Here is a 13,690-nt window from a genome sequence, read left to right as displayed (position 1 = left end):
TAAAAAGTACCTGTTATGCAATACATTTTATACAGTGAGCGATTACTTAGATAAAACAGATAAAAATGTTATGCAAATAAATAATAACAATAATAATAATGATTATAAAACATGTAATATTCCACATAAGACCTTCACTTTATATTTTTTTCCTTTTTTTTCCTTTCCAGAAATACTTACCCGAAGCTATGCATAGCACAGTACTAACACCTCTTTCTCTTTCTGATCTCAACATCTCACTCATTATGGAGGGATACTGACTCAGTTTTTCAGGATGCAAATGCAAAGTTGCGGTACAGAAATTGGCCCAGAGGTCACCAGTGTGTGTATGTGTTTGTGTGTGTGTGCGCTTGTGTGTGTGTTTATGTGTGTAGTGAATGAAATGTTATGCAACAATGTGTGTATGGTGTGTGCAGTGACTGATAGAGAGAGATGAGTGAACAGTGTGGCATTACATTATTTAATAAGTTATTTGTAAAAAAAAGTATTGTATACCAGGAATAAATCTAATGATTGTCTCTAACTAGAAGTCTGTAAATATATGTGTATTCGAATTAGCTTATTGTAAATTGATGTAAACTTGTAAATACTTTGACATGTCCTATAGCCTTGTAAAAAGAGATTTACGGATGAATAAAGCTACTACTACTACTACCTAAACTGCATCGCATGCGCATTGAACGAGTTTTTCAGTAATTTATCTCTCTCTGAGCGCAAAGTATTGGTCCTACAGAAAACATGAACAGTACTTTTTCCAATTCGTGGCGGGATGATACAGCAACCAGTGACAAACGTTTTGAGCAGATGAACAGTCTTGGCTGCAAAACAGGCCTTCATATTTTATGTTTTTGAAAGTAACGCGTTTCGCCTTGTTTAAAGCATCTTCAGACTTGACTACAAAGAAAATGAAAACTTTTCTTAAAAAAGGCATGGCCCCGATGTAGTAAAACGTTCGACTACCAAGGAAAATACTAAAACTAACTTACTGGCACAACAGGAGTTCAACAAATAGGCTGTCTATACAAATCCCTTAGCAGGTAAACACCGTTATCAATATTTTAAGAACATTGCGTGGTGCCCCTTGGAGATAAAAATAAATGGAATATAATAGCCGAAATAATTCAGAAGGCTGTAACTGTCCGTCAAAGACACCAATATACGAAACAGAAAAGCTTTTTTAAGACAATTTACTGATATAAAATAATGTTCAATAAACGGGTATTTAAAACACATAAAAGATCTCTGCAGATACTTATCAATGACAGGCAATGGGAACCTCTTAACGTCATCTATCTGTGAAAACCCCTTATTTCAGCAATTAGCAGCTCCATTTTCAAAGAGAGATTTCTCTTAAGTGTCAATAACTAGGCTTTAGTATACAGTTACGTATGTAGCAGCTTCATCTGTATCACTTTATACATTTTTTAGAAAATTAGGTATTTTCTCTGGAGGTGAATCTGAAGGTGCCTTAAACAATGCGAAACGTGTTATTGGCAAAACATAAAATAATAAAGCCTGTTTTGTAGCCACGACGGCTTTTCTCTTTTTTTTAAAAAAAAAAACATGAATACGGCCTTCTTTGAAGGAAGTTTTAACCCTTAACGACACTCGCCGTTTCGATTGATGTTAGTAACTTCGTGCGGTACTTTTCCACCCAAAAACTGACACCGTCTGAAACTTATTTGCTTCTGCGTTTCTCTAAAGCGTTGTTAATAATCAACAAAGAAAAGTTTCTATTCATGGAAAATCAATATTTACTAAAAGAGAAAACACTTTCTTGCCAACAATTAAGGCTGTACATTAACACTGCCCTCACAAACGGAGTTTTTGGAATTAACTAAAACAAACATGTTTTGGGATCTAATAATAATCCACTGAGTAAATTGTAAAAAGAAGAAAGGCAGTGACTTTCAGTTTAAAAAATGATAGTAAGTTCATGAAAGAATCAACTAAGCACTTATTGTCGTTCATCGCAGTCAATAAAATGAATTTTGCACACATGTTTTTGGCATTTAGAACATGTTTTTGTGTCTTTAAGGCAGAACTTTAACTTTTTTTGGTTGATGCCGCCGCACTTGGACTTGCTCTGCAGATTCATCGACCCTGCTATCCTTTTGAACATTTTTGCAAAGAACTTCGTCCATTGCAGTCTACAAGTCCCTAGAAAAATTTCAGTAATTTCTTATCCTTTCTTTGATATTTGCCTTGATCAGTGCTATGCAGAGTTGTTTTACAAAATATCGATGCTCCATACTACTGGTCTTATTTATAGCGGTATTTTCCATAGCAATAGCCAGACTGTCTCGCTATATCTTGTTTTTTTTTTCGTGAACATTCTCTTCTTCTGCCTCTTCGTCGTCCTCTATTTCATTGCCAGTTTCATAATCAGATATTTCTCCTTCATTGTCACTAAACTCGGCAGCATCTTCAAAAGAATCTCGTGTATCTGGTGAGTCAGCAGTTTTCACTAGTTAACATAACTCCAAAATTTGATCATTGTTCACTCGTCGTTCCATTCTTTCTAAAACAATTAAAACCAATTTTGTGACTACGAATAAGAAAAGTAACGTTTATAACTTCGTGGGGGCTGAGTTCCACCCCAAATACTGAAATAAAACTTGCTGGTTAGCACGCGCCTGCTCATGCAAAAGCACAGGCGATACTAACAGGGGAACCTCCCCATCGCAGCCCCTCAGATTTAGTGGTAACTGAGGTGTCTAAGTGTTTGGGAGGACTTCTTAATACCTGCTGTTATCCATCTGTTTTTGTGAGATGTTTATACAGACATGCGTACTTTTGGAAATCCCTTTTCAAAGTTCAATTTAAACAATATGGAGAATTTAGAGAATTTCATATTCGCATTGGTTTCCTTATACACTTCATCCCAGCATTGTTTTTCTAGTTTTGAAAAATCTTTTATTTTGATTTCTGATAGATGTCGTTTATAGGCTTGTAGTTTAGGGAATGATTTTACTGTTGTTATTTGACCGAGATGATCTGATAGTTCGAGATCTTTTACAGCTACATCACATTTTCCCTACCCATATTTGTGGCCACATGGTCGATTACTGATGCAGTCGTTCTAGTAACCCTTGTTGCACTATTGACCAATAGGGACAGGCCAAAACTTTGAAGGATGTTTATGAAGGTGCTGCTGGATTCATTTATGGTAGTAGTGTTGATGTTAATGTCCCCACACAGAATTATGTTGACCTTTGTACTTGAGACTTTATCTATAACTTCTGTTAATTTATCGAAAAAAGTGTCCACACTACCACTGGGAGATCTATTCACACAAAAAAATGATGAATTTCTTGGTGATATCAAGCCCTGTAAATTCAATAGCTGACATTTCAAAGTGTTTGTCTTCACTTACTGTAGTGAGGTCATGTCTTGATTTGAACTGTGTTCCTTTTCTGACACAAATGCATCATCCTCCACCCCTTGAAGTAGTTCTGCAGGAAGAGTTTGCCTTCTCATACAATGATAATACTACATGTTAGATTTTTGTGTCTCTACACCAGTGATCATTAATACAAACTACTGTGCAGTTCAAAGATTGGAGCTCAACTTCTAATAGTTGTATTTTATTCTTCATTGATTGCATGTTCTGATGCCCCATGTTACTCATTCCAGTGGTTTGTTTTTCTTTGTGACATCTGATATATGTGATATTTGAAGTGTGAAAATCTGTTTTGTGAGTCGTTGTTTCAGTACTTTTTAAACTGCTGGAGGTACTCTTTAGGCAGGGGAACCTGTTGTCTGCATTTATCTTTAAAAAAAGACCTACTTTTCCTTCCTATAACAGCAGATATTTGACCATGAGTGGTCCGAGGACCACCCCCTATAGTTTCATGAATCAGCTGTACCAATCTTCCCAGCCCTGTTTAGGTGTAGGCCATCCCTAGCAGAACCCCATCTGTTGATGGGCACCAGAGAAACACGAGCAAAGTTCGCTGCCCTCTGAGACATCCCTAACCCCACATTGATTCGCCTCACAGCTCCATCAAGGTGTGGTCCATCGTGACGCCGGAACAGTTCAACAAAGTGTACGTTGGTGCCATGAGTCAGGGTAGCTATCTTGTCCAGGTCACCACCTATGTCATAGTCCCCATCCGTGTCCAAACTGTTTCCCACCCTACCCGCTATCACTACATGGTCTTCTTTTGTAAAGTTCATACATAAAGACCCTAGGTCCTCTAGCACATGACTTAGCCCTGCATTTGGCTTGAAGATACTGGTGGCCTGGTACGCTGGCCCTAAACTCTCCTGTAACTGAGGGTCTACACCTCGCCCATGGCTACTACCTAGCTGCAGCACTTTCTTCTTCTACTAAGACTCTGTACATTCCTAGGCTTTTTAGCCTCGGTTGAAGTGTGCTGCACATTTCCTGCTCCTCGTTCTACCTGAGGCTCTTTTCCACTTAACTCTGGCAGTGGTAGATACCCGTTTTTGGTGCTGGTGATAAAACTGTCAGATCGCGTTCTCTTTCTTCCTATCCTCCGTCCAGCTGCCAGTTTTTCCAACCACCCTCCCCCCCCCCCCCCTATGTCCCTTGATCCTTATGAGTTCCTTCCTTGCTTCCTCCAACTGTGCCTGAAGCGCACAATTTTCCTTTCCTGTTCCCCAATCGAAATGTTCCTATTGCATACTCTGCAGTTTCACGAGAGAGTCTCTTCTATTCTCCCAACATTCTCCCCAGTGCATCCACCCCAGTAGAAATCTTTCCTTTAAGATTGGCAACAAATCCCTCAACTCAATACCCTAAACAGCTCCCACATTTCTCACTCATGGCCAGTTTCGAAAGAACAATTAAGTTTAAAGAATGTTTTAAATTTGTCAAGGACTCGAGATAGGCAGTGCGTAAATTAAAAACGACACAAAGGTCTTACGTGCGGTGGTTGTTGTTTTTGTGCTGATTTAGAGATATAATGACAGAAGAATGAATTTGTAATTACTTTGCTTTTAGAGAATTTATGTTATCAGGTGTGTTTGGTCAGGTTTTAAACGTTTATAACTCGGAAAATTTAGGCCTAGATCGCGTCTATCTAACTAGTAAACAATACGAAATGTGTTAGGTAAATACGATTTAGATACGTTTAATTACACTTTTATTGCGACGATAGACACAGATGAAACTAGTAGCTGTCTTTTAAAATCGAATTTTGCACTATCAAGAAAACTTGAATAGAACTTTTTGTGTTTATGTCACGCAAAATTTCGGGTTATGTCGCGATTATCGGGACTTCAGACAAAGAACAAGTTTTTTTGAGAAAAAGCCCTGCTGGGACGCTAATATTCAGTTGTGTGACAGGAACGGACGTTACAGCAAGTATACAAAACAAAGTATATTTAAATTTGACACTAAGTTCTTTTAGCGGATGAAGAAAATACCTGTGATGTCACTCGGCGGCCATGTTGGAAACATGTGACTTTCGTAAGCTAGTTTGTGGTAGTTTCTCGATTCGATCGGCCAGAAGCGCCGTATATAAAACTGCCTCTGCTCCGCTGTGCCACATTGTAAACAATCATCGTTACCGCGTCACGCGCTCAAACGTCACCAGGCGATACTGCGTTCCGCCGTGGGCCGCGCTTAACTGGTTTAGGGTCATCGGCGAGGGACGCACTGCCTCTGCGATGTGGGCCAAAGCGTCGGACGTCACACGCCGTAGCGCCTGATTAGCGGCGAGGCCGTGGGTCTCAGCACGCGCCTCTGGGCCGGTCTGCGACGGGGGAGGCTGGGACGTGGGGGTCACCGACTCTGGTCAGGTTTTGCATTGACGTTCTGTACTGAAAGATTAAGAGACACTTGTTTCGCTTTTTGCTAGACACCCCCTAATTTTTGAAAAAAACCGAGGTCAAAGTTGACGATAGCAAATCGTGTTTTCAGTGCTGTGTATCGAAAGACTGCGTTTAAACAAACATTTTTTATTAATATAATACGGGGTCCAATGCTAATAACGTTCGGGCCATAAACGTTTTTGTGTTTCCATTCTATAGCTCGGTTACCCGACATTCAGTGTATCTAGCAGAGCGAGGCGAAAAACAATAGAATAGTGAAAAATAATAGAATAGTGTGACTAGGGCCTCCCGTCGGGTAGACCGTTCGCCGGTGGCAAGTCTTTCGATTTCACGCCACCTCGGCTACTAGCGCGGATGGGGATGAAATGATGATTATTAGGACAACACAACACCCCTCCCTGAGCGGAGAAACATCTCCGACACAGCCGGGAATTGAACCTGGGCCCTTAGGATTAACATTCTGTTGCGCTGACCACTTTTTTTTTTCATTCAGCTACCGGGGTCGGACAGAAGAGTATTGAACGATAAACTTGAAGGGTTGTCATGTGACTTACACCCAGACTAAATGACGAGGACAATGACAACCAAACCGCTGGTGTGTGTTCGTTTTATTTTTTCGATATTTTTTCGGTGTGTTTGATAGTATTCTGATAATGGGAATACCTTGCTTTTCTTATTTTGAGTTAAAACTTCGGGTGATGTGATTTATAATCAAATATGCATATATAATGTTGTTTCCATCGTGATACATGACGTGGTGGATAGGACTTTCGTAGGTAATATTTCTCAACCGGTGTGTACTGTGAAAGCGATACCACGAAATGTCCCTTCTGTGTCAATCATGTGACGTTTACCTTTTCCGTCAGGCAAAGAAGTTCATTGCGCGACTTCAAAATCGTGCGACATCACAGGAGAGTAGACAATATTTAGAGATAAGGAGGAAACTATCAATATTCATGCGTAGGTCCGTAACCAGTTACCCTTTCTTGGCTGTCTTTCAAAATACGCTTTTATGCTCTCGCTATGCATCCAAATTCATATCTGATAAATCTGTTTTTAGAAACGTGAATCAGATAAGTTTTGCATGAACGATGTACCGGGAAACATCTCAATGCGGAGAGATTTCCTTCGTGTGTTGCGCATGGTGCGAGAAATACTTATGTATTGATCGTTTCTAGACAAGTTTCACCACAGCGATTGCGAGAACGCTCACGAATAGACGGTCAGTTAGGATTACTCAATAATATACTTTAGGTTCATTTTTGTACTATGTATGACGACGAAAATAAGTTATTTGGTTATTAATCACACCTCCCAATGCTTTAATTCGAAAACAGGCAAAGAAAAGTACTTAGATTATCAGAATGTTATCAGATACACCGAAAAATATGTGGAATGAAACAACGAGCCACGACCAAGAATCAAACACAGACCAGCGGTTTGGCAGTTTGATGCACTGACAGTCTTTTCTCTTTTTTGTGAAGGTCTCCGTGTTTAGGCAACCTTCTTTTTTCCTGTCTCTTCATTTTTGAATCGTTTTTGTAACCTCACTTTATTTTATTTATAGTAAATTAAATAATTACACGGCTACAAACATTCCTTCCAAGAATCTAAACGGAAAGGAAAATAGGGAGAAAAAAAGGTGTCCTTCGGCTTGTTATGTAAGAAAGGACGCGGAAAACAGGGCCGTGCAGTGAGGCAGGGTGTGGCTCCAGACCGCCTTCTTGGTAAATAGTGACAAAGTGTTCTGACTCAACATTATCTTCTCTTCTCGTGAAACGCTCCAACTAACAGGTGGGCTTATAACACCACAACTCTGCGGACGGTCGTACATTTTCTACGTGTTTTACGAAATTTGTTTTACTAGTTATGCTGAATATTGTTCTTATGAATATGTTGTCAAGTTACAAATGCTATTTGTTATTTAAGAAAGCGAATACGTATGGAATGTTAACATTTTGTATGTAGACACGCTGGCCTAGTCGAGGAAAAGCAATTGTCAAAGAGTATAATAAATTGTAAAAGCATTATCGCTGGGCGCGCGAGAGAGCCAAAAAAGTAGCTGTCCCGAGTCGCGAGGAACCGATTGGTGTCGTTAGTTTTGTGTATTCGCTGGTGTGGCCATGCAAAAGTGCGGAGATAAAAAGTCTGATTCCGAAGTGCGGAGCTCAAAAAATGGCTCTGAGTATTATGGGAGTTAATATCTGTGGTCATCAGTCCCATAGAACTTAGAACTACTTAAACCTAACTAACCTAAGGACATCTCACACATCCATGCCCGAGGCAGGATTCGAACCTGCGACCGTAGCGGTCACGCGGTTCCAGACTGAAGCGCCTAGAACCGCACGGCCACACCGGCCGGCGAAGTGCGTAGCAGTGAAAAGTGAATTGGTTGTTTTGGCGGATGTTTAATATGGGCAAGCTATGTGCATGGCATTTATTGGGCACAGTACAAATGCAGCAGGAGTAATTCACATAACACCAAGAGCACTGTGGGCCCTTGTTATTGGCCATGGTACGGCAAGAAGATCAACCTGTGCCCTATTTTACCGCTAAATGAAGCCATTCGACAAACCAACGGCATCGTCAAGTGAAGTAAGATCTAGATTTATTATAACTAGAATTGTAATAGGCTGACCAGTGTAGTTGGAATTCTTTTGGTTTCAACAAAATTATTTAAATAATGTTCCTAAGTCGTTATCCAAGTATTATCCATCCCATCCGTTTGTACAAACCGAGATAATCAGAAAATGAACTGAAAATGAAGTGATCATTATTGTATTAGATTATGAAAAATAATTTTTCCAACTTTTGACAATTACGTAATAATGAAATCTTTGGCTCTAGTATAAATAATTTCGGAAATAGGATGATGCAAAAACCAGTATTAATCCATTTGCTAAAAATAGAGTGACTTTCATAATAAAAACATTGGTAGTAAAACTACATAACTTGGGCACTGAATTTCACTGTCAAAGCAATGTTTGTAATTTATAGCTTGTGGCATAATTTATAACATTTATTAAAAAGAAATGTCAGAGTAACTGCTAGGTAAATGGCAGTCTTACCAATGAGTAAATTCAAACAATCTTTCTGGTTGCTACATTTAAGACTGTCAGTATTACGGTGAGTAACAGCCAGTAAACAATCTTACTAATTGATCTTCGAAAATTAATATAATGTTTTATGTGTTTGCTATTTTATTATTATCTGACTATTGTGACATGTGTGCTGTGAAGTACTAGAAAGTGTGCGTTAGGTACTGTTCCTACGTCATGATGCCAATAACTGTTCTTACGTAAGATTACTTACGATTATAAAGTTCAGCTTCAATTTAATTATTCTTGTTCCGATGAGGAACTAGCGACCATTGGTTATTTTCATTAGTGACATGCTTCGAATCTCTTTTTTCCAAATTTTGCACTAACTAGTATTGATTAAAAATTAGTTTACGTAATAAAAATATAAAAAGCTAACCAAACTTCGTTCAAAATCGTCATTTGCTAAAATACTAAGCAGTGGCGATTCGATTATAACTTCATCTACTTCTCTCGGTTTTGCATTAATCTTCGGAATAGATGCCTTTTTCCCACAGATTAGGGACTTTAGGTACACGGTCATGTAGAGAAGACTAATTAGCCGGAGAAGTAGGTCTGCGAGTAATGCTCTTAAATCATTGCCAAACCGTTCTGCCTGACACACTGAATGGTGGCTAGCCATGCTACAGCATAGGAAAATAGAAAATGTAATAACTGGAAAATTACCAGTGGTGGGCCCCGTATTATATTAATAATTTTTCGTAGACGATCTTTCGACATACAGCATTGAAAATACGGTTTTCCGTCAACAACATTAGCCTGTATTTTTTTTTGGTTCGAAAATTAATGGGTGTCTAGCAAAAGGCCGAAACGAGTGTCTCTTTATTTTCAGTGCAGGAGGTCCTTGAAAAAGCTGATCAGAACCGGTGACGCACGTGTGGGGCCGCCCCCTCGTCAGCCTGGACCAGCAGCCTACGCACCGCTGGCCTCTCCGAGCCTCGGCCGGACGGCCGCGCGTCACGGAGCGTCGGCGGCGGCGGCGGCGGCGGCTGTGTGCGCAGCGGCCAGGTCGCCTCTTAATTGAGCCTGCCCCCTGCCCCCTGCCCACTGCCCACTGCCCCCTCCCCCTTGTCGCCCGTTCCCCACCCCTCCTCCCATAGGGGGGCTGTAAGTGGCGCTTCCGGGCCAGGGGCCACGGGCCACGGCCGTCCGACAGCAACCTCTGATTCTGCCCCCATCTGTCTTCTCTCTCTGTATGCCGACTCTGGGCGACTGCTGCTGCTTTGCTGCCGCCCACCATACACGAGCCGAGCACGCCTTCCTACTGGACACATCGCTACTGCTCGTGATCTATAAAGTGAGGTCCGTACGTGTAAAACTGTTCTTGTGGAACAACAGGTGGATACACAGAAAAAGTCAAGCAGTACGAGATGGGAAAGAAAATTGTTGATGTGTTGGATGACGATCAGTTTGGCTTTATGAAAGGTACCAGAGAGACAGTTCTGAAATTGTGGTTAATAATGGAAGCTTTCGTAGGATGTTTCGACCTAGAAAAAGCGTCCGATACTTTAAAAGCAGCAAGACGTTCGGAATTCTCGGAAAAATAGGTATAAGGTACGGGGGAGAGTCCATTATCCGGATTCGTGTCGTACAGATTCGCGATTATAAGGATAATCAACCGCGAGCAAATATCTTTGTGGCATAGTCGGTGGGTGCACGGACATGTCGCTCTGGCACTACCCGCCTACGCACGACGGTCTCTGCCAATTAGACAGGATAGCAAACGTGTTTCGTCCGTGGTGTAAGGCTGTTGTGGCCAGAACACAGCATCGGGAACAGGCTGTCAGGAAAGTGAGGATCGATAATTCCCACCATCTCCAGACAGCCAGACTTCAGAAGTGCGTTATTGTAAGCAGTTTGAACGTGATTGTACTGTGGAGTGCCTTATTCTTCGAACTGAACTGCACTTATGACCCTCTTAATTCCCAACACTTTTATCCAGTTCGCGTTTTGAGTAGTTCTGACATGGAGTGTCCCAAGTTGCTAACCTCAGCTGAATCTCAGAGATAAAAGATTCGGTGTCAAGGCTATCCGTAGCGCTCACGTGGGCAGACAAACGTAGGTGGCAGACTCTGCCAGCAGCACCTCGCGCCCGCACCCCTCAGGTGGGTGCCGAGTCTTCCGGGCTCCACTGCGCCACGTGGACTCTCTGCCAGCAGAGCTGAAAGATCACTGCACACTGCCGACTAAGGTGACCTTCCAGAGTTGATAATACAAAAATAGATTCTCTTCATACATTCAGTTATCCGGAGTTTCGATCATCCGAATGACTTAACACAACAACTAGTCCAATTAATCGAGTCTCTGCTGTGAAGTTCAAGACGGATGATATACACGTTGTCCAGAAAAGGGCTCCCTGATTTCAAAATTAAATATCTCGAAAACAAAGATCGATAGAGGAATGCAGTAAACGGTATGTTTATTGTGAAAGCTGTAAGAAGTTTATACAACAGTTTGAAATAATAGTTACAAAAGCTGCTAACAGATGGCGCTGTACGCTGTACAGCTCATATCAGCATACATAAGTGAAATAATCGTATGAAAACAATCTTTGCAAACAATCACATCACAATATTTTCAAAATGTTCACCATTGGCACTACAGAGGTGGCGCAAACGAAGAATGAAATTCGCCATCACATTTCGTAGTGTCTCAACCGAAATGGATTCACATGCCACAGAGATCACCGATTCAAGCTCGTCCAGCGTGGCGGGATGCTTCGGGTAGACCATGTCTTTCACTGTGCCCCACAAAAAAAGTCACAGGGAGTCAAATCCGGCGATTATGGAGGCCAATCCATGCCTGCACCAGTAAATTTGGGATATTCCAAAGCAATGACTCGATTCCCGAAGTGTTCCTCAAGAAAGCGAAACACTTGTTCGGTCCGATGTGGTCGGGCTCCATCTTGCATAAACCATTCAGTACCTAGTCGATCCTCTAACGCTTGCTGTGTGGCGACAAATTGTTCCGAAATTGCAACGTAACGTGCACCAGTGACCGTTTCTCGAATGAAAAAAGGGCCAGTAATGACTCTGCTGCATACTGCAGCCCACACAGTAAGTTTAGGAGAATACAGGGATTTCGCTTCACATCAGAATGGCTTTTCGGAACCCCAAAATCGCCAGTTCTGCTTATTCACGTATCCATCCAGGTGGAAGTGTGCGTCATCTGTAAACCAGATGCAGCCAACAATCAAATCCTTCACTATCAATCATTGCGAGCATCTGATTAGCAAAGGCAACCCTTTGTTGCACAGCTCGTACGGGTATGGCCTGGTGCGTTTGAATTTTGAATGGAAACATGTGTAGGCTTTTTCTCAGTATTTTCTGCGTGCTGGAACGCTTCAAACCGGTCTCAGATGCAATTCTACGGACGGATGACATTGGATTTCGCTGAATAATTCCAGAAACTGTGGCGATATTTTCAGGCGTAACTGCGGTTTGCTTGCGGCCAACATGCCCACTAGATCATCAGTTACGCTGCCTGTTCGTTGAAATTTTGCGAAGAGCATACGAACGGTTTTCGCATCGGATCCTTTTGGAACATTAAATCGTGCTTGAAAACTTCGCCTTGTTGCTGTAGGACTCTCTTCTAACCTATGATACTCTAGCACCAGAAAAACGCGTTGTTCAATGGAGTACGCGGTTTTAATCTCTTCCTTCGGTACGCTAACCTCCTTTCACGTTTCAATAGTGGAACTGATCGCTCTGGGCTTCGGATCACTATTTATGCTAGGCATTACGTATGGCGATTACAGCGCCATCTGTTATCAACTTTTGTAACTATTATTTCAAACTGCTGTATAAACGTCTTACAGCTCTCACAATAAACATACCGTTTACTGCATTCCTCTATCGATCTTTGTTTTCGAGATATTTAATTTTGAAATCAGGAAGCCCTTTTCTGGACACCCTGTACAACATGTACACTGAAGCGCCAAAGAAACTGGGTGAGACACGCGTGTTCAAATACAGAGACATGTAAATAGGCAGAATACGGCGCTGAAAGTCGGCAACGCCTACATCATACAACAAGCGTGTGGTACGCCTGTTAGATGGGTTACTGCTGCTACAACGGCAGGTTATCGAGATTTAAGAGAGTCTGAACATGGTGTTATAGTCGGCGCACGAGTGATGGGACACCTCATCTCCGAGGTAGTGATGAAGTGGGGATTTTCCTGTACGACCATTTCACGAGTGAATCGTGAATATCAGGAATCAGGTAAGACATCAAATCTCCGAAATCGTTGCGGCCGGAAATACATCCTGCAAGAACAGCATCAACGACGACTGACGAGAATTGTTCAACCCTTCCGCAAACTACTGCAGATTCCAATGCTGGGCCATCAACAAGTGTCAGCGTGCGAAACATTCAAGGAAACGCCACCGATACGGGCTTTCGGAGCCGACTGCACGACGCAAAGCTTGACGCCTCGCCTGGGCCCATCCACACCGACACTGGACTGTTGATGACTGCAGACATGTTGCCTGGTCGGAAGAGTCTCCTTTCAAATTGTATCGAGCGGATGGACGTGTACGGGTTTGGAGACAACTTCACGAATCCATTGGCCCTGCACATCATTTGAAGAAGGTGGAGGCTGTGTAATTTGTGCAGTTGGACTGACATGGAACCCCTGATACGTCTAGATACGACTCTGACAGGTGACACGTACGTAAGCATCCTGACGTCTTCTCACAGCCATCTCTTCTCTATCGTTACCGACTGCCGTGCCGGCGCTTGACTTTACGCCGTAGCAATCAGCTCTCCAGTTCTTCAGATGACACAGTCCA

General features: G+C 41.9%; 1 protein-coding gene across 1 annotated transcript in view; it reads right to left on the bottom strand.

Annotated features, from left to right (window-relative positions):
- Nucleotides 1–13,690, bottom strand: part of LOC124711650 (PI-PLC X domain-containing protein 1-like) — a 405,069-nt gene that overhangs the window by 271,753 nt on the left and 119,626 nt on the right. The gene's annotated exons all lie outside the window — the stretch shown is intronic.

Source organism: Schistocerca piceifrons, chromosome 8 (assembly GCF_021461385.2).
Source record: "Schistocerca piceifrons isolate TAMUIC-IGC-003096 chromosome 8, iqSchPice1.1, whole genome shotgun sequence".
Taxonomy (NCBI): domain Eukaryota; kingdom Metazoa; phylum Arthropoda; class Insecta; order Orthoptera; family Acrididae; genus Schistocerca; species Schistocerca piceifrons.
Note: the sequence above shows the minus strand (reverse complement) of the source record. Positions and strands in the feature narration are given on the sequence as shown.